The sequence below is a fragment of the Malaclemys terrapin genome, chromosome 7, assembly GCF_027887155.1.
Source record: "Malaclemys terrapin pileata isolate rMalTer1 chromosome 7, rMalTer1.hap1, whole genome shotgun sequence".
In the NCBI taxonomy this organism is placed as follows: Eukaryota; Metazoa; Chordata; order Testudines; family Emydidae; genus Malaclemys; species Malaclemys terrapin.
The window spans coordinates 99,741,879-99,768,693 of record NC_071511.1 but is presented as its reverse complement, the minus strand read 5'-3'; the positions used below and the strand labels follow the sequence as shown (position 1 = coordinate 99,768,693).

The 26,815-nt window shown below is 45.0% G+C and overlaps 1 long non-coding RNA gene across 2 annotated transcripts in view; it reads right to left on the bottom strand.

Moving 5' to 3' along the window:
• Positions 1-18,500: 18,500 nt before the first annotated feature.
• The window catches only part of LOC128840009 (uncharacterized), a 63,576-nt gene continuing 55,261 nt past the window's right edge, over positions 18,501-26,815 (bottom strand). The window contains exons 7-8 of one of the 2 annotated variants that reach the window (XR_008445587.1): positions 24,366-24,561; positions 18,501-18,990 (exon numbers count right to left, since the gene is read on the bottom strand). This is a non-coding gene — a long non-coding RNA (uncharacterized LOC128840009). The remainder of the gene's footprint in view (positions 18,991-24,365; positions 24,562-26,815) is intronic. The other variant, XR_008445586.1, reaches the window with a different exon arrangement.

Genomic DNA, 26,815 nt, shown 5'->3' with positions numbered 1-26,815 from the left:
TTTTGGTTTCACTGGTTCCCTGCCAGGGCTATACTTCTGCCCTAAATGCACCACAGAGGGGTTGATAGTATGGAGCAGGAATCCTCAGCGTGGACATTACCTGGAACTTCTTGTAACTTTCCACTGGAAGGGAGGGGTGTGTGTGTTCAAGTTTGGAAAACAAAGGATTCCCGCCTTATGTAAATCCTATTTAAGGGTGGGGAGGAAGGCAAACAGGACTCCTCCTCTCCATGGCCTGTCTGCCCAAGAAGAAAGACTGCAAAAGCCACCTGAAGGGAAGGCAAGCGGGGGGGCGGAGTCTAGACTGAGACAGGGGTCCAGTCTGAAAAGGAATAGAACTGGAACACTGAACCACAGAAACTTTGCTACCCACCTAAAATAACATTTAGGATGAGATTTTACATTTTGTAACCTGTTGAGCTTAGCTTGCGTAGTTTGCTTGATTTGGTCAGTAATCTGCTTTGTTCTATCTGTTATCTCTTATATTCACTTAAAATTCACCTCTTGTAGTTAATAAATTTATTGCCTGTTTATAATATAACCCAGTTTATGTAATTTCTAACTCGGGGGGGACAAGAAGTTGTGCATATCTCCCTCCACTTTGAGTGAGGGGGCGAATTTCATGAAACCTTTGGGTCTGTACCCCTTAAAGGGAGTGGGCACCAGAGTGTTGGAAGAAGCCCCTAGAGCAGATCTCTGTCTCTCTGTGCAGCTGGGTGTGGCTCTGCCTGTGTGCTTGTCTGGAAGAGGCTTATGAGCCTAACCCAGCAAGGCCAGGTAAAGGGGACCCAGGCTGGCAGAATTGGCTAATTGAACAGGGGAAGCTCAGTTAAACCCCAGCACGTTAGCTGCCACCCCAAAGGGCCCAAACCCATCACAGGGCTATCCTGTGCCCTGCTGCCCTCCCTTCTTGAGCAGCCTGCCCCAAACCAGAGAGCCCTAAATGTGCAGAATTACCCATTGCTATGGTGACTTCATGCGGTATTGGTTCAAGACCCCTACCTCTGACTAAATTTGGGACATTTCAGCAGGCGTTCTGCTCTTTTTCTATTGCAAAAAATAGTTGTGAAAGATTTGTGGTTGATTAGTGATAATGATTAATGCCTTCATCAACCACGAACACTTCATAACTGTCCTTTGTTGCAATACTTTCCTTAAAGAACAAGGACAACAGAAGTTTCATATCTATAGTGTAACCCAGATCGAGGCGTTGACATTTCTGACTCAGACTGGAGTCAAGAACTGTGTTAAATATATGGTTTCAATGTGCAGTAAATATACCCAATTGCAGTACTTCATAATACACACTTTACAATATCATTTTTATGAATACAATTTGAAAAAAAAAATCTACTATTTTCATGAACTAAATACTTGATACCAAGTGTCACTATTTTTCTGCTTATGGGATTGTCTTCTGAGGTTGAGCTTTTAGCCTCAGACTGAAGAACTATTTGAAAAAAATGTATAGGTAAGTCTATTGAGCTTGACTGGTTTCTGTGTCTGTTTGATAGGTATCAGTGTAAATTTGATTATTATGTTATATTGAAGTTTTTAATTTCTTGGCCCTTTTTGGTGTAAAGACTCATTCTTCAGCTACAGATTTCAAACTCCAAGGATTTCAAAGCCCTTGGAAAATATTAATTAAGCTCACAATAGCTCTAGAAGATAGGCAACGAATCACTTCACCCACCACTTGAAATGTAGACAATTCCACTCCAAGAATATATTTTATAATATTTTATAATAACAAATGACGAATAGTCTCTGTTCCCCATGAAACTGCAGAGAGAGTTTAAGTAGGGAATATGTTATTACCAGAATAAGACTTTTGTCAAGCTAATGGCGTTAACCATCCTTCTCTTACAAAAAGTATTTTTGATGACTACATGTGATCAGGGTCTTCTTGGCTTTATGGTTCTTCCCAAACAAACAGCACATTTGGCAATACAGCTGCCCCCAAACATGCTGGGAATTGGATCAGTATTGACTCAGTGTGTCAACTGCTGAATTACCCGGGCTGCTTCCTGCAGCTCTTTGGTGCTCGTTTTGAAGTCTCCAGTCCATGGTTAGTACTTCAGCTGGAAACCCATTCCAACCTGTCTATTGCTTCACTTCTGCTAATGACCTGCATTATTGTTAGTGTTTTATAAACAGTATTTCCTTATGTCAGGCCTGGCTTGCCAGTTTCTCCCCTCACTCGACTTGATATTTTTTCTAGTTGTGTCCATTTTAATAGTTTATCCTTTTAATGAGAGGCAACTACAAGTTATTCTTTAAGTGCGATAAGCCCTTGTGTGCTCTATCTTATCTAACCAAGATGGAGAAATCGTTTGCCCTTATTTGTATTAAACAGATGTATAAACTTTGCTGCAAGTCATTAGTGCTATAAAGCGATTGCTTTCCTATTGATAGCCCAGATAGGGAATTTGGGAGTAAATTGCCAATAAATAAAGAGAATGCTTGTAAGCTCTATTGATTCCCACTGAGCCACAGAAAAGTGTTTTGTTAGTAAAACTCTTCCTGAATGTACAAGCAAGGTAAAAACATAATTAGTGAGGCTCTGACTGAAAAAGCAACTTTAGGTGACAAATTCATTTTTGCCTTGGAAAGGTCTGCTCTTCCCCAGTTCTATAGACAACGGCTAGCAATGTGACTACAGTTCTTACTTCTGCTGTCGGGGCATCCCATTGGCACAACTGAGGGAACAGCATAGTATTTTCTCTCACAGACATCACCAGTACCACAAGAGAGTCCACAAGTCACAGTGAAGGCAAATAGAATCATGAAAGTGTATGACTGGAATGGACCTTGATAGAGCATCTAGTCCAGTCCCCTGCACCGAGAGGGGTATTATATAGACCATCCCTGACAGGTGTTTGTCTAACCTGTTCTTATAAATCTCCAGTGATGCAGATTCTATAACCTCTCTAGGTAATTTATTGTAGTGCTTAACTACCTTTAAAGTTAGGAAGTTTTTCTTAATGTCTAGCCTAAAACTCCCTTGCTGAAATTTAAGCCTATTACTTCTTGTCCTGTGCTCAGTGGTTAAGGAGAACGTTTTATCACCTTCCTCTTTATAACAACCTTTTACATACTTGAAGATGTTATGATTATGTTATGTTAAGGTTATGATGTCCTTGCTCAGTTTCTCCCGACTAAAAAAAAATCATTTTTTTTCAATTTTTCCTTGTAGGTCATGTTTTCTAGACCTTTAAGCATTTTTGTTGCTTTCCTTTGGACTTGCTCCAATTTGTTCACAGCGTTCCTGAAGTGTAGTGCCCAGTACTGACCACAATACTGCAGTTGGGGGGGGGGGCCTTATCAATGCTCAATAGAGTGGAAAAATTTCTTGTTGTGGCTTGCGTACAACACCCTTGCTAATGCATCCCAGACTGGTGTTATTTTTTTTGCAAGAGCATTACACTGGTGACTCATTTTTAGTTTGTGAGTCACTATATCCCCCAAAATCCTTTTCTGCTGTACGCCTTCCTAGGCAGTCATTTCCCATTTTGTGATTGTGTATTCCTTCCAAAGTGTATAGTTTGCATTTGTCCTTATTGACTTTCATCCATTTATTTCAGACCATGTCTTCGTTTTGAATTCCAACCCTGTCTCCCAAAGTGCTTGCAACCCCTCACAGCTTGGTATCATCTGCAAACTTTCTGTGTACTCTCTATGCTATCATCCAAATCATTTATGAAGATATAGAATAGAACCAGACCCAGGACAGATCCCTGTGGTACCTCACTAGCTATGCCCTTCCAGTTTGATTGTGAACCCTTGATAACTATTCTGTAAGGTTTTCCAACCAGTTGCATGTCCATCTTCTAGTAGGTCCATACAGGCTATATGTCCCTAGTTTGTTTATGAGAAGAGACAGTATCAAAAGCTTTACTAAAGTCGAGATATATCTCATCAACTGCTTCTCCCCATTCCACAAGGTTTGTTACCCTGTCAAAGAAGGATATTAGGTTGGTTTGACATGGTTTGTTCTTGACAAATCCACATTGACTGTTATCACCTTACTATCTTCTAGGTCAGAGGTGGGCAAACTATGGCCCGTAGGCCACATCCGGCCCATGGGACCGTCCTGCCAGCCCCTGAGCTCCCGGATGGGGAGGCTAGCCCCTGGTCCCTCCCCTACTGTCCCGCCTCCCCCACAGCCTCAGATCGCCGCGCTGCCAGTGCTCTGGCCTGCTGCTCCTGCTGGGCAGAGCGGCGGCGTGGCTGCGAGCTCCTGCTGCTCTAAGCGGCATGGTAAGGGGGTGAGGAGCGGGGGGAGGAGGGGTTGGATAAGAGGCTGGGGATCCTTGGGGGCAGTCAGGGGTCAGGGAGCAGGACATTGGATGGGGCGGAGGTTCTGGGGGGCTGGTCAGGGGATGCAGAACAAGGGGGTTGGATAGGCATGGGAGTCCCAGGAGGCCTGTCAGGGGGGTAGAGGTGTGGATAGGGGTTGGGGCAGTCAGGAGACAGGAAGCGGGGGAGGGTGGGGGTTGGATAGAGCGTGGGGTCCTGGGGAGGGCGGTTAGAGATGGGGGGTCCCGAGAGGGGGTGGTCAGGGGACATGGAGCGGGAGGAGTGGGGGGTTGGATGGGTCGAGGGTCCTAGAGGGAAGTGGGAAGGGGTGGATGGGGGCGGGGGTCAGGCTGTTTGGGGATGCACAGCCTTCCCTACCCGGCCCTCCATGCAGTTTTGCAACCCCGATGTGGCCCTCGGGCCACAAAGTTTGCCCACCCCTGTTCTAGGTGTTTACAAATTAATTGTTTATTTTCTCCGTTATTTTTCTGGGTATTGAAGTTAAGCTGATTGGTCTATAATTCCCTGGGTTGTCCTTTATTCCCCTTTTTATAGATAGCTACTATCTTTGCCTTTTTTCAGTCCTCTGGGATCTCTCCTATCCTTCATGAGTTCTCAAAGATAATCGCTAATGGCTCAGATCTCTCTTCACCCAGTTCCTTAAGTATTCTAGGCTGCATTTCATTAGACCCTGCTGACTTGAAGACACCTAACTTGTCTCTTAACTTGTTCTTTTCCTATTTTAGCATCACAGCCCATCCCATTTACACTGATGTTCGTTAAGGTAGTAGTCCAGTCACTGCTAACCTTTTGTGTGAAAAGTGAATCAAAAAAGGCACAATACTTTGGCCCTTGCTGTGTTTTCTGTTATTGGCTTTCCCTCGTCAAGGAGTAATGGGCCTACCCTGTCTTTGATCTTGCTCTTGCTTCTCATGTATTTGTAAAATGTGTTCTTGTTACCCTTTATGTTCCTAGCTAGTTTAATCTCATTTTGTACTGTGACTTTTTGTCCCTACATACTTGTGTTGTTTTTTTATGTTTATTTTTTCTTAATTTGACCTACTTTCACTTTTTGTATGACTCTTTTTTTGAGTTGCAGGTTGTTGAAGATCTTCTCTTACCATACTTCCTATCTTGCCTATGTGTTGGGATCATTTGTTTATGTGCCCTTTTGACGTTATCTGATTAAAATATGAACATGTAGCTCATTGTTGCAACCACTGTTATATATTTGCAACAAATCTTGTAGAAAATGTGGTATGTAAGATGTCTATGAAAAGGTTATGATTTGCTGGTCATGATTATGCTATCTGCATGCATGAATCATTTTTGTATTTGAAGTTAGGAGTATTCGCTTTATACCTGGATTTCAAATGTTTGTCCTGAGGTAACGCCCACAAGGTAGTTAGCCAGCACATCTTGGAGGAACTATTCAAATTGAGTGGCCCATCAAAAGGACATTTAACTCACACTGGACCAAGGGAGATGCCTATCTCAATTGAATGGACTTTCCTGTGAAGTATAGGTAATGGCTTCCTGCCGTGACTAAGCAAAATTATGCATGGACATGTGATTCTCCCATGTGACTCCAAACTCCATCTTGTCACCCATAATTTTCCACTAGCTGTGCTGAGGACTTTGGCTGAAACAATGGCAGAAGCTGTAAAAGGCCCTGGAAACACCCCAATTTTGTCTCTTTCCTGCTCAAACCTCTGGACAGTGGACTTATACTAATGGGAGCATTCTAATCAAGGAACGGAGGTCCTTCCAATGAGTTGGAAGCAACCAGAGACTTAACAAGCCAGCAGTTTATTCCATCCCTGCTATAAGCCTGAACCAAGAACTTTGCAATTACTGTATGCATTTGATTCCTTTAATCAATTTTAACTCTCACCTTTCTTTCTTTTTATAAATAAACCTTTAGATTTTAGCTACTAAAAGACTGGCATCAGTGTGATTTTCCAGTAAGATCTTAGTTATATATTGACCTGGGTGTGTGGCTGGTCCCTTGGGATCAGAAGAACCTTTTATTTGAGTAGATTGGTTTTAAAGAACCACTCATCTCTAAGTCTAGTGTTTTTGATGGTGATACAAGGACTGGTATGCCTAAGGAAACTGCTTTTATGACTTCTTGTTAGCCAGTGTGGTGAAACAGAAGTTTACTTTTGTTGCTAGTTTGGTATATCTCATGGGAGAATAACCTCCACTTTTGGGGTGTTTCTGCTGCCCTATTTCTCAGCAGTTTGTCCTGAATTGGTTATTCTCAGTTGTGACTTACAAAGGCATGGTTACAACCCTTAATAATGTCTCTTTAAAAAACTGCCAACTCACCTGAACTCTTTTTTGCCTTAGACTTGCTTCCCACAGGATCTTACCTACCAATTCTCTGAGTTTGCTAAAGTCTGCCTTCTTGAAGTCTATTGTCTTTATTCTGCAGTTTTCCTTCCTACCATTCCTTAGAATCATGAACTCTATCACTTTCACCAAAGCTGCCTTCCATCTTCAAATTCACAACCAGTTCCTCCCCATTTGCCAGACATCTGGAACAGTCTCTCCTCTTGTTGCTTTCTCCATTTTATGCAATAAAAAGTTGTCTCCAATACATTCCAAAAACTTGTTGGATAATCTGTACCTTGCTGTATTATTTTCCCCAAAAGATGTCTGGGTAATTGAAGTCCCCCATCACCACCAATCCTGTGCTTTGGGTGATTTTATTAGTTGTTTTTAAAAAGCCTCATTCACCTCTTCTTCCTAGTTAGGTGGTATTTAGTAGACTCCCTACCATGACATCACCATTTTTTACCCCTTTTAGCCTTCCCCAGAGACTTTCAAGAGGTCTGCCTCCCACTTCAATCTTAACCTCAGTGCAAGTGTAGATAGCTTTGATATACAAGGTAACACCTCCTCCCTTTTTTCCCAGCCTGTCCTTCTGAACAAGCTGTACCCTTCTCTACCGAATTTCCAGTATACAGACATCTAAGATGTTCATTAGATTTCCCCTCTACATTCCCTTTGTCTTGTCTCTCCTTTGTCCCTGCTGTGATTGCCTGAGTTGTCTCCAGATTCTGACCCTTCACCCAGGTTTCTATGTTTTGAACTTACCGGTGAGCTTTTGTCTCCTGTCCCCATTGAACCTAGTTTAAAGACTGCCTCGCTAGGTTAGCCAGTCTGTATCTGAAGATACTTTCCCCTTCCATCGCTGCTTAGCAGTCCTTCTCACAACAGCATCCCATCTTGATGACACCATCTGTGCAGCTGTGCATTTACCTACAAGATATATTGGTCTCTGCCTGGGCCCCTTCCCTTGACTGGAAGGATCAATGAGCACACCAACATGCGCCCCCGACGCCCTCACCCCCCGAGCCCTGTAGTCACTACTTATCTGCTCAGGGTCATACTTTGCAGTATCATTAGTGCCCACATGGTTGAGCAGCATGGGGTAGTATGGATGGCCTCGGCAATCCTTCCGTAATGTGTCAGATATTGGTCCCTGCCAAGGCAGCACATCTCCTGGGATACCCTGTCTGGTCGGTAGATGGATGCCTCCGTCCTACTTAGAAGTGAGTCACCAACCAATCCCCTGCCCTTCATTCCATCTTGGGAGTGGTGTGGTCATGATTCTCCCAGCCTTGTGAGAACATGGCTTCTCCTGCTCCACCTTTGGGTGACGATAGTTTATATAAAGAGTGGAAGTCAGCCTGATGGGGATCAAGGAGAATGTACCTGTAGGGGAAATCTGGCAGTGTGAGTAAAGAGGCCTTTCCCCCAATGAGCCAATGACTGCTCTTTCCTGAGTATGACCTCTCTTTCCATCAGCTGGGCAAGTGGCTGGAGCATTCTGTGTTTTGATCCCCCAGACTATGGAGGAGCCAATGGGTAGCTGCTCTAGGCTGTTGTTGAGGCTGCGTTAACTTATTCCAGGGGCTAGACTAGTCTCCAGAGCAGCCCAGAATGTGTGAAATACAAACATGGCACAAAGCCACCTCTGACTCCACCCTTCCTCCCCACTCCAAGGCTGGGCCTTGTGTACCCTCTCAGAAGGGGTAGCACAGAACTGGGTTCTGTATCCTTTCCCATAGCTTTATCTCCCATGTGTATGAATGCTGTTAAGAGCTGATATAATGGGCTATACAAAATAACCCTTTTTCAGTGCACAATAACAGTATGTAATGGCCCTACTAAGCCAAGGAACTATGCTACTCATTCTTGAGTGCCACCTACTGTCATCAACTATATATATGTGGCCAGAGCCACCTCTGTAACACAAATTATTTCCAGAGCTACGTCTAGAGACCCTTCCTCCTCCCTACTGATCATCATCAGTAACCGTCACAACCTACCCCTCCAAGAAATCATGGCCTGTGACATATTGTACTGTGTTTGTTTGCTCCGTCTTATTGAGATTTACCTCCCCTTCTTTAGGGAAGGACCATTTCTTATCTATGTTTGTAAAGTGCTGTGAAAATGTATCCCACACTATAAAATATTTTTGACACCACAGTGAGATTAACAAGAAAAAATAACAATACATTCTAGTAGGGCTATGCTGCTTGACTTTTAAAAAGTAATTATAATTAATTAAGCAAATGTGCAGGAGCAGGGGATATAGTTCCCTTATCTGGGAGCTGGGGCAGCAGGAGCATGTGCAGGGTGAGCATGTCCCTGTGTGTATGCGCTTGCATGGAGGGAGGGAGAAGAATTCAGGGCTATGACCTGTGGAGTCCCCCACTGCATGTATAGGAGCCAGCATCAGGATGACTTGAATGGCCAGACCAATGCTTACTAGGACTGGGATGCTCGCCCTGAGAACTAGCACCATCGTCAAAGCGAAGCCCGACCCAAACGCTGTGGTGAGACCTCTAGATTCTGTGACATGCTGGTGCAGCAGACTGGGTTTCACTTTCACTGTATCCCAATGGGGTAATAGTGTCCACTACATTAAACAGTCCTTGATAGACCTTTGACTATGGTTGATTCCACAGACAATTCTCCTTCAATATAATGGACCCCTCACATTTTGAGCTCTGTGTAGCTTGAAAGCTTGTCTGTCGCACCCACAGAAGTTCATCCAATAAAATATATCACCTCACCCACCTTGTCTTTCTAATAGTCTGGGACTCACACTGCTACATCAACACTGCATACTCTCTTATTAAGGAAGGCATAAAGCATATTCTAAATGCTGGAGATGTACTGATTCAGTGATACATATTCCCTGGAACTACTGTAAAGTGAAAGGTTTTTGGAGAGACGTGCAAGATTAAAAGTTTAATTTGCTAAAAGGAATAGCCACAGTTAAAATAAAATTAATTTAGACTGGACTAATGCAAATAGAGGCCTTATAAACCCTTGAAATCTTTGTGCTTCACTTCACTTGCAAAAGTGAAAATGCCGTTCATCTCCAAAGAGTAAAGCCTGGTATAATAACATCAGCAGTGGAAGCCTTTGAAAGATTCCTATACAAATGATGATAAGAACTCAAAAAGCTTCAGGACATATTTAGTTACAGATTAATCATTTGCTTGCTTTATTTAATCCTGAGAGTTTGTATTTTATGTATAAACGTGGCTGAGAAATGATTCACCAACTGGATATTTTTCTAACACTTCTTTCTTTTTCTCTAATCCTCCTGCTTCTGGTTCTGAGACGGGATCCCTCTCCCCCCACCCCCTCCCCCCAACATTCTCTTCTTTTCTAGATCTTTCTCTTTCTATCCATCGTTGTACCTACAATATTATTGATAATGTACTATAATGATCCTTTGAGTGATTTGTTTGTATTCCCTCCCTATCTTCTGTAGACTTTTTAAACAAATACAGATTTAATTAAAAAAAATCAAGCCTCGAACAATCTAGGAAACAAATGGTGCTTATATTTTGATTTAGTGTGGTGTGTGTGTGCCCGCTTGCGCTTGTGTGTAGCTAAAATACTTAGCTTTCTTCTTGCCTCCGCATATGCAGTGATGGAAAATTACATGGCACTGGTGAGAGCAGATGCTTTCAGGATAACAGCCAATCGGATAGAATTTAACTTACACCACCTGAGGGCACTATTTCACCGCATTTTCTAATGACTCGTGAACAGAGAGTGTGTCTGAAATATTTCAGTGCACTGCATACTTGCTAATTAAGGGAGAGGGGACATGAGAATCAAATCCTGCTCACCTTGCTGAGGCGAGAGGGCCCACTGAAGTTAATAGGACTCACCTCAATAATACATCTATTTGTTGTACAGTTAAAGGCAAGCAGGGACATTATTTCCCCAACACGTTTTCCTTTGTGCACAATTTTGGGAGATACAATCATTTTAAATTATATGTTACTATATGTCATTGATATATTATGGCTTGGCTGTACCAAAGTAACAGTAGCTCAGGATTGCTGAGTTTTCTTTTTTGTTGTTTAGACAATCTCTAAGTTAGCCCCTCTTCTCGCTTACTCTCGCCAAGTTTCCCTTCTCTCGCACACTCTTCCTGACCCTTCCCTATTTGTTCTCTCTCTCCTTCCCTCTTCAGTTTCTTCCCCTTTCTCTCCTCCCAACCATGTCCCCCTTGTTCCCACCATGTCATTCACTCCCCTTTTTTCTCTTTTCCCTACTCCCGCCTCAGTGCATAGTTGCTAACGTGAAAAATGTTGCGAGGAACAGTCCTGCTAAGAAGGGGGGCAGCTCTGTGGCCCTTTTGGTGAGTTTTTAGGTTATTTTCTCTGAAGGTGATGGGAAAAAAACCATAGCAAACTCACCCTGAATCCCCCAGAGTACAGACAAAACTCCTCGATGCCCCCCCAAACCCTCTAATGTGGTGACGACACAGGAAAGGAAATAGAACACCAGGTTTCTGGTAGCTAGAGAGCTTCGAAAGCCTCAAGCAAAAAGCCTCCCAGAAAAAACTTTCCTGGGGTTTTTATTTCTCTCCTTACTTTGTTTACAACACTTCTTAGTGGTTACATTCCTGCGCATAGAAAAGCCAGGCAGTATACGTGCACATAAGATAACGAACCCATCTCTTGAGCGCGTGAACACCAGCTGCGAGGAAACAATCAAATCAGCCAAATAAGTTTCCCAAACACAAACGCTGGATTGAAGGTCACTCCTGCCTCGTTGCCATGGGGGCAGTTTGCCGCGCCCGTGGGCTGGCGATTCGGGAGCTATGCATTCCTACATCCCCCCCCGTTTTATTTTATAGATGCAGTGTTTAAACAAAGCACTCTCGCAGGGTAGCATACACAATGTCACTAGATTGGGTATACACTAAACGAAACAGCAAAATAAAACATCAAGAATCAAAACTAAGACCCCATACTATAAAAGGGTCTTTATCCACTCTAAGGGTGGCTATAACTAGATATAATCCCACCAAGGAGGAAAAACGTCCTGGCGGATAGCTTAAGCATAACATTTCAGCATATCAATTTGCTATTGCATACAATTGCTATTATCAGTAAGCTTAAAACAACACATTTCTTTCACTGTCTCACACCCCAGATGTTGCTGGGTGGTTTGCAGACAGGAACAAGGCAAGTACTTAACAGACCTTGCATTTTCGGGGCAACGGCCAGGCAGAAATCAGATTGATTCAATACTTGTGCCAGGTGGACCCAAATGTTAAACTGCAGCCGCTGCTCTATCTGGGGCTCGCTTTGTCAACCAGGGGCCAACAAAAAACTCCCCAATACACACAAAATAAAAAGTGAGTTAGCATTAAGGCAAGCTAACAATGTCACAAAGTACAATACATTATACTTAACTCTATCTGCAGGCCAGTAATTGCCTGCAGTGGTAGTGAGATTAAAATGCATATCTTGTAATGTGGTGTCATTAACATACACACAGCTGTCATTAACTTGAAAAAGTAAGTGTCCTGTCAGGTGTAATCCCAGGAGCACTGACTAAAATTAACTGGGCATACTAGGTAGTTTAATTTCCCAGATGTTTTGGTGAATTACCCAATCCCACATGCATCCTCCCCATGGACCCGGCAGGATTTGGTATGTGGGAGGCCACACCCCCTTTACCAGTCCATATGCTTGGAAGGAGCATTGAGAACGTTTGCACTTCCACCCAGAAAGTCTCCAAGTATGTCTCCAGGGCCACAGATCAGATGGTACTCCTGATGTGTCTGTAAGGGCAGTGGGCCAAGCCTGAACATGCTAGATCCCACTGCAATGCCTTCCCAACCTCAGTGATATTCAATACCATCTCTGTCAGCAACTTCTGGGTCATTGTCTGTATTTGGATGTATTACAGGGGTAATAGTGTAATAGAGGAAATGGCAGGGGCAATGGCAACAAGGTGCCTTTGGTACTTATCATTTAAAATCCAATTAGGGAGGGCAATACATGCTGAAAGTCTTATCCAAAACACAGGGCGCAGCCTGTAGAATAAACCTTAAAATCTAATCAATACCACGTTCCCAAGAATGGGTTCCACAAATTTCTTCCTGCTAGTGTATAATTCTTTGTTTCTTCACCAGGGTCAGTTCTTAATGTCTCTTGTAGTCAGGAATCCCTGGACTTTGTGGTTTCAATGAAGCAAGTGTTCCTTCTTCTCTTTTCCTGAAACAGTCATGGTTCAGCATCATACAGGGGAGAGGTTACTAGCACATTACCCTGTAATGGTTTTGTGTCTTTTAGAAAAATTCAAAGCAACAGTAGGTCTGTCAGTGGACAAGGGAGAGGTTACTAGCACTTCACCTTGTCTTTTTTTCCTTTTTCCTGCTGTCCAGACGGCACAGCAGAACTAGAAGGAGAAATAGGCTTATCATTAGTCAAAAGGTCCTCCCGAGGTGGAGGGGTCTTTTTGCAGTGAAAAGCGTGGGTCCAGGCAGTCAGCCACCAACACTGCTGTGAAGTGCCAAGGACTAACAGGACTTGGAAAGGGCCTTTCCAGCATGGAGCCAAAGCAGTCTTTCGTTGATGGACTTTACATAGACTCAGTCTCCTGGTTTCAATGAATGGCAGGGGTGCTAGGATCTTTGGATAACACTTTTCTACCTGTGAGAAAAGAAACCTAACACATTTTATTAATGCCTGGCAGTGTTTTGCAAATTTCATTGTTGCTCGGGCACATTTAAGCCCCCCCCCTTGTCTTGGGGGTCAGCCAAGTTTTGGCTGTGGCCTTGGATGAGCCTGCAAGCTGTATTTTTCTCTCAGTTAACTCATTCTGTGCTTTTTCCTCTTCTCCCTTTCTCGGCTTCTTTTAACCTACAAAGGAAACTCTTCACTCATACACCTTTTCCCAACAATGAACACATACACATTGCCATTATACAGTACATTAGTCTTATTATTCAATGTATGCCATGTACACCCTTCCAGTAAAATAACTTTATTACAGAGCTTTGAAGCAACAAACCGGGACAAACGCACCCACTTTTGAGGAGTTCACTCGGTACAACCTCAGGTGTCTAATTGCTTTCCTCCCTCCCCAGCCCTCTGGCTAGAAATCTGAGGTAGCCAGAAGGATCCCATGGGCAATATGGGGAGTGGGTTAACCTTCCATGTCCTTGCTTCCAAAGACTGTTGGTATGCAATTCTTAACAACTATTTTTGCCATAAAACACAAAAATAATCCCTATTGTGCCAGTAAATGCATGGTGCATTGAATGCTGTTCAACTGGCATCCGTTTTCTCTGATGATCTGAAAAACAAAAGAACAGAGGTCTACCCCTTCTGGGTAGTCAGTCATTGCTTTTAAACACACAGTGATCTGAAAAAGATAACACAACCTATATTGGTAGGTTTGCATTTCCTTTACCTCTGCTACAATATACACTGCACATATTCTGGGAAAAATGCACACCCTATCCACGATTCAATTTCCACAACACTAGCCACATCAATTTCTATACAAGGTGTAACTATTTCTTTTGTGCTTACAAACACGGGGGTATTAAAGGGGCTAGTGGACTCCTCCAAATGCCCTGCCTGCAGCTGGTCATTAACCAAGTGCTGGAGGGCCTCCAGCTTTTCTAAAGGAAGCGGCCACTGCGCAACCCATACGGGCTCGTCAGTGAGCCAACGAAGGGGGAGGGCCGTACACCTAATCATCAATATGGATGGTGGCAGTGAACTGTGTTAATAAATCACGGCCCCACAGGTTGAGGTGGACGGGGAGAATGATAGGCCGGATACGGGCGCGGCGGGTGCCTTGGGGCGCCCTAACCTCCAACCATCGGGCTCTTCATTGTGAGCCCTGCGCCCCGCCCACACCCCAAACCGCCGGAGCCTGCTCTGTGGGCCAATGGGCGGGCCACTGCGCGGCGGCGATGACGGTGATGTCTGCCCCAAAGTCGATAACACCCTCGAACGGCTGATCATTGAGGCAATAAATGCGTTTGGGTTGGGGTGCTTCAATGTCTTTAACGACTGCTGCCACTTGTGGGTGAATAGTGCGCTGGTCGGTGGACCCGAAGCCTCCGGTTCGGGGAACGTTTCTTCCCCCTGCCGGAAGGGAGTAGGGCACAAGTATGAGTTGCGCCCAGGCATCTCCCTGAAACAGCTGTTTCGGGAGATGACTCCACAGTTGAACATGGATAATTCCACCATAGTCCGAATCCACCACCCCAGGCACCACAAACAGGCCCTGTTTGCTGGCGGACGAGCAGGGTAGGACAAGGCCCACCATGCCCTCCGGCAGCGGGCCCTGAATCTGGGACGGCATGAGGAGGACCTCCCCAGGGAGAGTGATATCCATATTTTCCTGATTAACAAGGTCAATCCCCGCACTGCCCCTTGTGGCGGCGGGTGCGTCGTGCACGGAGAGGGGCGCGGCCTTGGGTCTCGGGCTGGTCGCAGGCCCGCCTACTAGTTTCCCAGGGGGTTGTCTCGGTTAGCAGCCAAGACCCGGCTGTCACCCCCGGCCAAGCGACACTGCGCAGCCCAATGGTAGCCCTTTTTGCATTTCGGACACAGCGTGCGGGGCCTCTGGTCTGTCCGGGGCTTGGGTTTGTTTTTACACACGCCCCCCCCAGGGGCCCGACACTCCCGCCAAAAATGTCCGGGCTTCTGGCAGTTAAAGCAGTTCCCCTGAGACTTCTGCCCCTTGTGCAGGGCAGCTGCCAGCAGGGCCATCTGATGGGTCTGAGTGCCTACGTCAGCACACGCCTGCAGCAATTCTGCCAGGGTATACCCGGGGCGCCCGACCACTGCCTGCATGGCACGGCGGCAATCTGCATTGGCATTTTCATAAGCCAATTTTATCATTAGTTCAGTCTGGGCTTGCGGGTTATCAATCTGCCTCTGGACTGCCTCTTGGAGGCGGTCAATAAACTGGTGGAACGGTTCGGCGGCACCCTGCCGAGTAACCGCAAAGGACTTATAGGACTCGCCCGCAGCGGGGACCCTGCGGAACGCTCGACGGACACACTGGCCAATGATGGGAAAAGCTACCTGGGGCGTGCCCACCGCCTGCTCGGGGATGCTCGAAAACTGCCCTGTGCCATATAACTGCTCAGCGAGATAGGCCCCCCCACCTTGTGCTGCTGCTGCAAGCGCCTCTCGCTGGTACTCGCTATCCCACACAACGTATTGCGCGGGAGACAGCACCATGCGACACATGTCTTTCCAATCTTGGGGGAGCAAGAAGTAACCATTTGACACACCTTCCAAGATCCCCAGGGTGAAAGTGGACCGCACCCCGGTCTCACGAACCGCCTTGCGGAGCTCGCGCAGAACCGAGTAGGGGAGAGCCTCCCAGTCCACTATCTGCCCCCCATTTCCATTATCCCGCCAAGAGACGGGAAACGCCTCGAACCCACACTTGGATTCCTCGTCGGTCAAGAGACCGGCCTCACGCGCTCGCCACACCGCCGCGGCAACAGCGCCCCCCCGCCCGACCGGTAGGCAGGGGGGCGCCGCCATGGGCGGCGGCGCAGGGAGGGTCAGCTGCGGGCAGGAGGGGGGTGGCCCATCACCTGGGGGCAAAAGGGGGACCGGCTTGAGGCCGTCTGGGCCGAACCCCTCCAGCGCCTCCTTACAACGCTGCCAGAGCAGCAGGTGCTGAACTGGGGCACGGGGTTCACTATACAAGGCGATCCCAATCCGTATCCAATCAAAAAGCTGTAAAGACCCGCAGTCAGGATACCAGGGGCACTGGCGATCTATTTCCCTTAGAAGGTCCTCAATATGAGCGACCGAGACAACGACACATGATCGCTGCCTTATAATCTTTTGTAACTCTCTTGCGTGCTCCTTCTGGGCACTGGAAAGTCTCCCCCCCATACTCACGAATAAGGGGCGGCAAACGGCCGCGGGGTGCACTCGGCGTATCCAGCCGGTGAGTAGAGGGGTATCACGTCGGGGTCACCAGCTGTGGTGACGACACAGGAAAGGAAATAGAACACCAGGTTTCTGGTAGCTAGAGAGCTTCGAAAGCCTCAAGCAAAAAGCCTCCCAGGAAAAACTTTCCTGGGGTTTTTATTTCTCTCCTTACTTTGTTTACAACACTTCTTAGTGGTTACATTCCTGCGCATAGAAAAGCCAGGCAGTATACGTGCACATAAGATAACGAACCCATCTCTTGAGCACGTGAACACCAGCTGCGAGGGTACAATCAAATCAGCCAAATAAGTTTCCCAAACACAAACGCTGGATTGAAGGTCACTCCTGCCTCGTTGCCATGGGGGCAGTTTGCCGCGCCCGTGGGCTGGCGATTCGGGAGCTATGCATTCCTACACTCTAGCCAATTTGAAAAAATCACCCCTGAAAATAAAGTTGCTCTCTTTCTATTCCTTTAGCTTTCTCTTCTTCCCTGTGGGATTTTTCCCATGGCTTCCCTGAGCTTCCTGTGGCCCTTGGTGTTTTATTGTCGGCATAAGGAGCAATTTTTTCTTCTTTTCCTTCCCTGTAGCTGGGCCCAGCTCCAGCCCCCTTGCTAAGTTGAGCACAGCTCTGGAGTTAGCTGCAGGGAGCCAAAAACTGGGAGCCACCTTACCTGTCTGATGCTAAGCGAAGCAGCACATGCACTGCAACACAGTCCCAGGCAGCGTTTCCCTGCAGCGGAGTGTCAGAGTCAGAGGCTGTTCCAGCCAAACCTATGGGGGATGGTGGTTTCTTATCTCTACCACCCCTGCGCTTACCAGAGGGATCCATGTAAGATATCGGGGTGGGGTGGGGGGCAGCATCACTGAATGCTTTTGTGCCCCCCATATGCTCCTCCAAGTGCATGAAACAAAGCCAGGCAGGCAGCTTAGCAGGGGCTTCTCTCTGCCCCTCATCTTCACGGCTAGTGAGTGCTTCTACAGTAGGGATGTGGTGCCAGAAAATGCCTCCTGTTAACATTTTTCTGACACCCCAAGGGGGCAGGAGACTGGCAGTTTCCTTACTCCACTTGCCACTGTCGTTCCTCTTCTCCAGTCTCTACTGACCTCCCTGGACACCACATCCCTTTTCGGGCTATTCAGAGATTGGGGCAGGGAAAGGGGTCAGCTCCTGGAATTCAGAGCCTCCTCCCTCCCTCCCTTCCCCCACTCGTGCTGCATGGCATCAGTGGGCATGTGCAGTTAGAACTGCCATGCCAAGCCCAGGAGAGAGCTCAGGCTACCCTTCTTAGTGTGCAGGTTAAATATCTTCTGCTTATTTGTCATTATTTAATTTAAAAATAATCCATGTCCCTTCAGGGAGTAAAGCCGGCACTCTCTTGTGAGGTCAGCCAACTCCACTGGCTCATGCCAGGGTGCGGGCCCAGTCTCTTCCCCATCCCTTTGCTTGACTAGGGCCAACAGGGCCACAGGCAGGAAGCAGTCCTTGCTCTTAGGTGAGCTCCAGGTTTACAGTTATGGTTAGTCCTTGAACAGGGAGTCAATAACTGAGACTCCTTGTACTCTCCTCCCAGCACACACCCCTCTTTCCTTTTTGATCTGGCCTGATTTGTCTGCTGGCTTAAGTCAATGGAGCCGGAACGAGGAGGGCAGGGGTTGGCATTGTCCCCCCAAACTGCAAGCCTAGGGCAGGTGCAGAGCAGTGCTGGCATGGGCTGTGCTTCGCGGTGGGGGAGCTGATCACCATAATCAGCTGCCCCACGGTGAAGCACAGCCCCTGCTGGTGCCACTCCCTGCCCCCCAAACTATGCCTGTGTTAAAAATATGGGGGGCATGGCCCCCTGGGTCTCCCCTGGTTCTGGCACAGGTGGCTCCCCCACTTCTACAAAGGTTCCAGGAACCTCGGTTTAGGTGCCTACAAAAATATGTTATACAATAGCTGTGGTCAGATCATGTTCTGGCATGTTTATTTTTTTTCTGTTTGTGTAAGCAGCAGGGCCGGCTCCAGCATTTCTGCCGCCCCAAGCAAAAAAAACAAACAAAAAAGATCGTGATCGGCAGCGGCAATTGGAAAAAAAAAAAGCTGCGATTGGCGGCGGCAGTTCAGCGGTAGGTCCTTCGCTCCTAGAGGGAGTGAGGGACCTGCCGCCCCCGAACTGCCGCAGGTGCTGCTCCTCTCCTTTGGCCGCCCCAAGCACCTGCTTGTTAAGCTGGTGCCTGGAGCCGGCCCTGGTAGGCAGAGATGACAAATGAAATGAGTTAACTGTGTCACAATCCACACAAGCTGGCATCCTTGATGGTGCGTTCAGCAGCAAAGAGGCCAAGGACCAAACAGGCACAGAGACTGAAATAGCTACTCATCACTCAGAGGGATCCCTCTAGAAAGTGGTGTTGCAATACATTGTTGACCTGATGTGGGGAAGCTTCCACTGCTTCTGAGGATAAATAGAAGATGTATTATCCATGTTTTCAAACACCATCTACAAGCATTACAGTCATCTTAAAGGGAAAAAACCCAGACATTTGTAATCCATAGATCTATGTGTGTTATGTCCTGCTCTCTGCCCCTTCCCCCCAGGGCTGGTGCTACCATTTAGGCCAACTAGGTGGTTGCCTAGGGCGCCAAGATTTGGGGGCGCCAAAAAGCGGTGCCCCCATTTTTTTTTTACAGCGGCCGCTGCACTGGGAGGGAGAGGGAGTCTGAGCTGCCAGTAGGCAGCCCAGGGGTTCCCTGGGTCAGCGCGCTGCAGCCCAGGGGTTCCCCTGGGTCAGAGCTGCCGCATGGATCCCTGGGCCAGGGGATGGGGAGCTGCCATGGGGGGGGGTGCCTCAGGGCGGGGGGGGAGCTGGCGCATGGCTCCCTGGGCCGGGGGGGGGGAGCTGCTGTCGGGGGGGGGCACCTCAGGGCAGGAGGGGGAGCTGCTGTGGGGGGGGGGGTACGTCAGGATGGAGGGAGGGCGGGGAGCTGCCCGTGTCAGGGCTGGGGGCGGGGGCGCGCAAGGTGGAAGTTTCGCCTAGGGTGCGAAACTTCCTTGCACCGGCCCTGCTTCCCCCACTTGCTTACAGCCCCTGCCTTCATAGGCTGGCTTTTTAGCTCAAGCTAAGTGACGATAGAAGCTAGGCTTTCAGCCCTGAAAAGCCTTGGTTTATTCCTCAGTATGTTAGCTAAGATATCAGCTGCCATACAAGTGCGTGGTAGATGCATTTATTTAAACCTATACAAACTGCTTTTTTCAGAGTAATTTGATGCTTTTGTAATAAGCTCAGTTTCTAAGCCACACATGATTCTTAGGTGAAAACAAATCTACTTTGAATTTATGCTTAGTTTTGGATTGCTATAACTGTACTCATTTGCAGTCTGTTGCACTACTAAAGGACTCACTTTTAAATAATCATGTGGTGTTCCCTTCTGTAAGGGATTGTGATAAGATATTTAAATTAGAAACCCATGACATGAGCAGTCACTGTATTCTTTTTAATTTGCTTGGATGTTTTAGTGACCCAAGAGTAAGTCAGAAACCATTTTTAGACATAGCTAATTGTTCTGCTGCCATGAGCTAGCTAGATTAGCCAAACTCATGCTTGTAAATTGCATCCACTGATTACATAAGAATTCTCCCGTTTCTCCTGTATTTGATGATAGAAATGCATTGGATGAATCGGTTTTCCATAATAGGATTTCTGGCGAGTGCTAATGGAAAATAAAAGTCATGTTAAATAAAGCTGTTTTAAAAAATACCCCTGGAGTGACTTATTATCCAGGAATTATCATTGTACTAGGAAAAACAAGAAAAATGAAAGGAGAAAAAGAAAGTTGGATTTATAAATAAAACTACTTATAATGGTCATAAGGTGAACCGTGTATTTGGGACAAAAAATACCTTTGGTTATCATGGAATAAAACTCTGGTTTTGTAGGCCTAAAGAATGCTGTGATCTCCCAGAGTCCATTGCACTGCAAACTATAATATGACAAGCTTATCAGAAGGCAAAGCAGAAATATTTGTTGAAACTATTCAGAGCACTGTAATAGATCAATAGCATTGACTTCAATGGAGTTCTGACCCTAAGACGTGGGAGGTGGGCGTTCAGGATTTTTGCAGCATTGTAGGAAACCCTATGAAAATGGATAGAGCTGTTTTTTTGAAGTAGTTAGGAAAAGATGAGTCTTTCTCTCTCCCAATTAGGCATCACTTAACTGAGCATGGAAAAGGGGAGGAGGGGAACAGTTAGGTAAAGAAAGATAAAGATTTCATACTTCCACCCAAAGAGGAGTCATTTTATTGCAAGACTAGTAGGTACTTGAGACTGAGGATGGAGAATGCTGACCATACCAACGTTCAGCAGAATGAGATTGTTTGGCTGTGGAGAGTCATGGAAGTATCCCATCTAACACTTTTACTTGACATGTATTAAAGAGATGGTGGGTCTGAGGTTTCTAGAACACTCAGCTATACTTTTGGCTATGACTCTTCAGTAAGAATAATATGGGCCCTATCTCAGCAAGGTACTTTTGTACATGCACAATTTTAAGCATCTAAGTAGTCCCATTGACTCTCATGTTTAAATTAATGGACATACTTAACTACCTTGCTGAACTGGGGTGATAAATACTGAGAGTCTTACAGATGATATCTTTCCTTTAACTGGGAAAAGCCCAATTGGATTCCTTCTGTAATAAGGTCATCCATATAAAGAGCATTTATTTTATGTTTCCTAAAGCTGACTAAAAAGTGTGATTTGCCAGAGTGAAAGGTTGGAGTATTTCAAAGAGGGGCATTGGGAAAAGACATGAAAGAGCATTTTGAGATGGCACAGAGAATTTGAGGATAGCTCAAGAGAGGATGGAAAAAAGGATTTCTCCTCAGAGAAATGTGGACTAAGGTTGGTTGATAAAGTACAATAACATGGTCCGTTTCAGTAAGAAGCTGCAAGGGCGTATAGGAATTTAGGGTTAGATCCTCAAAGGGACTTTTGCATTGCACTCCTTGACTTTTAGATGTCACCGAGATCCTCAACAAGTCTGCTCAGGTGCTGCCTAACATCCCTCACTGCCTAAATTTTCACTGTAAAAGTCCTTAGGAGGCCTCTGTTTTGATTGCTGGGCATACACACAGCTGTCTCAGTCCTGCCTCGCCCAGCAGCTTGGCCCCTATAACACACCTAAGCACCACTGAGATTATCAAATTAAGTGTTGCCCAGCCAATCTTGCCTCAGGGGCCCAATCCCCTAGGTGTGCTCAGATCATGCCTAACTCATACAAAATTATTTTGGGAGGAGGAGGACTGGAACTCCCTTATAATACCTACTACAGTAGTGAGGATGCTCATCCACAATGTGGGACACCACAGTACAATTCCCTTTGCACTTAATGCAGGGAAGAGATTTGAACTAGGTTTGCCTGTCTTTCGGGTGAGTGATCAAACTACTTGACTATAGGCTATTCTTGTGTGGGTTTCTCTCAGTCTCTACTGTTGAAGCTGTTTCCCAGGGTATAACACACTTAACTAATTAAATAGGCATTAGTTCACACCAACAAGGAATGCATGTATAGTCTAGTGGTAAGGGCACTCATCTGAGAGCCAGGAAACCGAAGTTCAAATCCTTCCTTCATGTCAGGCAGAGGAGGGATTTGAGCCTGGGCCTCCCACATGCTGGATGAGTGCTCTAATCACTGGGCTAAAGGTTAGAAGGCAAAATGCCTGTTGACTCAATGGGTTTTGACTGAGCTTGAACTTCAGGACTGGTTTTCTACACTAAGTTCTAGAGAGTGATAGTTGTGAGTGGAGAAACAAAGGGAAGCATCTCCAACGGGCTCCCCAAAAAAGGGTGTTAAGAGCAAAAATACCTTATGCTGTAGCAAGTGGATGTGGTGTAAAAATGATTGCAACTTTATACCTACCAAATATTTTCCTGTGTGGCATATAGGTGTTTGCTATCTTCTGAATGCTGAGATATTATACTACCCTGGAAGAGATTTTTGAGAGAGACATGTGGTCTCTGTATGTGTAAAGCAACTACTTACCCATGTTTTGTTACCCACACACTTTCTCTTCTGTTTCAAGCCAAATGACTGGTACATTATTTTTCCTTGCTGACATTAATTTTTGACTATTAGACATCCAATTTGGCAAATTAATGATGACACTAATCCTTAAAAGTCTTTTCAATGTGTTTTGTTATGTTGCCTCTCTTCATTCCAGATTATGTAGTCTCAGGTTACCTTTTTCACTTTCCTGACTTTTTTCCCAAAGAGTTGAAAGACTGGATTTGTTTATACTTGTTAAATTAATGCCAGATAGTATTACATTCAGTTTAATCAACTATGAAAACTGTAAACGTTAAATATAGCCTGCCTGCTGCTTAGATCAGGACATGTCTCTCAATGGATGATAACGTAGAAAAATTCAATGTGAACTCAAACTTCCAAGTCTCCAGGGAAGAGACCAGAAAATTTCAGACCCAAATAAAATGAAATCCTCTGCAGAAGAAAAGGAATGTAAAAAGATCCAGAATGCAATAGTCTTAAGAGATGTCAAATAGGATTTCTCCTCAGAGAAACAAGGAAATGTGGCTATGTTATTTTAATATGTGATATTTTCTTTTCAAATGCTAATATTTATGAAAGGGCAATATCAGCATGAAGAAAATGAAATGAAATTAAAATGAAAAATCAAAGTTGTCTGTAAAAATGAGGACCAGTGAATCTTTTAAGGCAGTTCAGAGGGAAAAACCAGATGTTATAGTCTATAATTTTAAAAAAATAAAATAAAGACAATTTCAAGGTGCCAAACTCAGAGCCCAGGAGAGCAACCTCCCAGGTTACCCACAGCAGCTGCACTGATGTATATAGATGCTTCCTACATTGATGGGAAGGGGTTTTTCTGTCAATGTTGATCATCCACCTCTCTGAGAGGTAGTACATAGGCCGCTGGATGAATTCTTTCATTGACTTAGCTGCCTCTACAGTGGGGGTTAGGTTGACCTAACTAGCTCGAACAGATTGTGCCATTTTTCACAGCCCTGATATAGCTAAGCAGATCTACGTTTTAGGTGTAGACCAGGCCTAAACTTCCCCAAACTGTTGCACAAATATGCTGCAAGCTTAAATGCCAAAATTTGATGGTTCCCTTTGAAAAGGTAAGATATTCGGATGGTAAAGCTAAAACTTTACAGGGTCCCTTTTCCTCCCGTTTGGCTCCTCCACCATTCCCACTAAAGGCTCCCAGGAACTTGCAGACATCTTCAGTTGATACTATTACTCACTTGCAGACAAAACTCAGCAACCTATTGCCTTCCAATGTCTATAATCCTTTCTTCATCCTGAACACACACCTTGCAACCTCCCTTTCTCCGATTCCCAACACCCCATGACACTGACTTCCTAGGCCCTTCCAATAGGTTCCTTCCTACTGACCCCCAAGTAAGCTGAGAACTTTTGGACTTTAATCTTATGAGCCTGGAGCTTTTACTGTCAGGAATGCTGCACATTTCACTCCCCAACTTTCTTAAAGAACCTTGGAGAAAAGAGGCATTTTATTTATCCAAACCTTCAGAAAAGTATGTCCAAAGATCAAGGATTGATCTGAGTTTTTATTCCTGCCAATCTGCTTTCCTCTTCTGAGACTTGGGAACAGTAGTTGTGAGTTATAAGATTATACACTGTAGGTATTATCTTTGAGATGAAATGTAAAATCAGGACACAGACCATTAGTATTCAGGACAGATTTTGTCTCTCATTTTGTAAGAGGAGGGGTGTTAACGTCAGTCCCATGGCCAAATTCTAATGCAGGTAATTAAATTCTGCTTACCTAAATTCCTTCTGCAGTTTCAGTTTGATTTGGAGTGCTTTCATTGCCTGTCTCTAAACGTTGTGTTGTGTTACTGTGCATTATTAAACGACCGCCTGTTTCACCTCAGAGGTGACTACATTTCATTGATGATATGATGATCATTTCAATGTAGTTTGCACAGAGCATAAGTTCCTGAAGCAATTTGGTTTCCTCTCTTAAGAAAGAAACCCACAATAAGTTATTTTATTAACAACAGGTGGGTATGAGAGATATTTTTGAAAATGGCAAAGTGTACTTCGCTTTCCTTTCACTTATAACTAAAGTACAAATTAAGAAAAAAAAAGCAAATATTTTGGTATTTACAATTAACTTGTTTTTCTTAAACTGGCTACTTTTACTTCGATAGTGTGAGAAAGTGTTTTAATACATTAGTTACATTTAATGTTAATGCTTTAAAGTATTTTTCTCTTTTGCATATTTTACTATATGCTATCCTTTACTCAGTGTATGTGATAAAGGTAAGATATAGGTGTTTGGCTCAAGGTAAAAACTGCTAAACCCCCAAAATATATTATATTAGGCTTTGTTGACACACTCTGTCTATCTATATTTGGGATTTTGGATGCTCATGTGTGACCTAGGGAGCAAACTAGCTAGATTACATTGGCTGCTTTATCAGTGTTTCTAATGTACTATGTTTTTTCCTTAAATGGGAGTATCAACTACATCCCATCTTCTGCTCATAAATTTCCAGTAATTTTTTTTCTCATCTCATCAAACTACAAAAATATCTAATTATTTAACAGCCAAAACCTAATTCACAAGGACAAGAGAGTACTTGAGTATGTGGATGAAAGGATTGTATGGTGCCAGAGAATTCAATCCTAGGTAATTATAAAGCTAAATGGAAGACTGGAAAATGAACTGTGATTGCCTAATTCTCTGGAAATATCTGGTTCAGCTAAATGGGTGCTATAATACAGAGTTGAGTGATTTCAGAGCACAAAATGGTTAAGGCAAGTGGGAATGCCCTATCCCCACCTAAGCTGTAATCTGCTTTATATAACAGTATTTGTGTGTAATATATAAATTCTATATATCAATGTCACTCACTCATTAATCCCTTGCCAACTACATTGTTTTTTTGTAAAACCCTAATGGCTTTGGCAAGAGACTAATGAGTGGGTGGAGTTCATAGATGGAGCTATTTATAATTATACGTGGTGCTTGTACTGCTGCCTATAGTTAAGATTACCTCTCACTTCCCATTAGAAGACCCTGTTTTGACTTGCTTATAATTTTGCCAAATGTTAACCATTTGGGCTTAAATTTCTATACAAGGTCTTTCCCTCAGGCTGAATTTTTTTTTTTTTTTGAATATTTAAGCTAAAAATAGTTCAGCTTGGCATCCCCGTTTTCCTAACTGGGAAAGGGACTTTCATTAGATTTGTGATGCTTGATCCTTAGATTTATAACAGTCCTTTTTGTGGCCAATTTGTCACAGTAGTAGCATTTAACTGAATTGCTTCCCTTTATTTTTGCAAACAATTTCCCTTGTTTTAGAATTATCACTTTTTCTAATTGTTTAAAAATGTTATGAACCAGATTAGAATCCCCTTTTCCTTTGTACATATTAGACCCAGATCTGTATTTGTACGCTTCCCTCTTCCTGAATAGCGGCTGCTTCCTCTTCCAGCGCACTGCTGCAAGGAAAGAGTCAAGTTCCGTGGCAAATTCCATAACCTCTTGGACCATCTTTGGCTTCCTTTTGCTGATTTAGATCTGCAAGTCCAAGCCCAGCTAAGCATCTATAAATCAATCAGTCCATGGCCAATTTATCCTTGAAGTCCTCACTGGTCTCAGTGTATACCAGGAGCACAAGCCGCTGCAGGTTCTCTGCTTTTTCAGATAAAGTCTCTTCTTTCCCTCTTTTTCTTGCTTTGAGTTATGCTCTGGCCAGCTCAGATTGAGGGCTGGCCCCAAATATATCAAGGGCTTGTACTAGATAAGCAGAACCAAAAGTGGCCACTCAAGTTAGCTGCTAGAACTGCCATCCTTTTGTTCACCTCCCCAGCCATTCATTTAGTCTATGAGGTTGAATAGAGCCAAATAAACCTCCCAGTGAATATTCCCTTCAAAGAGAGTAGGTTTATGCATTATCTAGTGAAGGCCATCAACCCGCGCCTGGGAGAGATCACTGTCAACCGCGCCGTCCCCGGCACCGACAGTCCGCTGCGCCCAGACATCGTCGTCACGGACGAGGTGGGAAAAAAGATCATCCTGGTCGACGTAGCGATTCCGTTCGAGAACAGGACCCTGGCTTTCCGCGAAGCCCGAGCCCGCAAGCTCGACAAATACTCCCCCCTGGCTGACACCCTGCGGACTAAGGGCTACGAGGTGCACGTCGACGCTCTGCTCGTTGGGGCCCTGGGTGCCTGGGACCCGTGTAACGAACGCGTGCTGAGGAC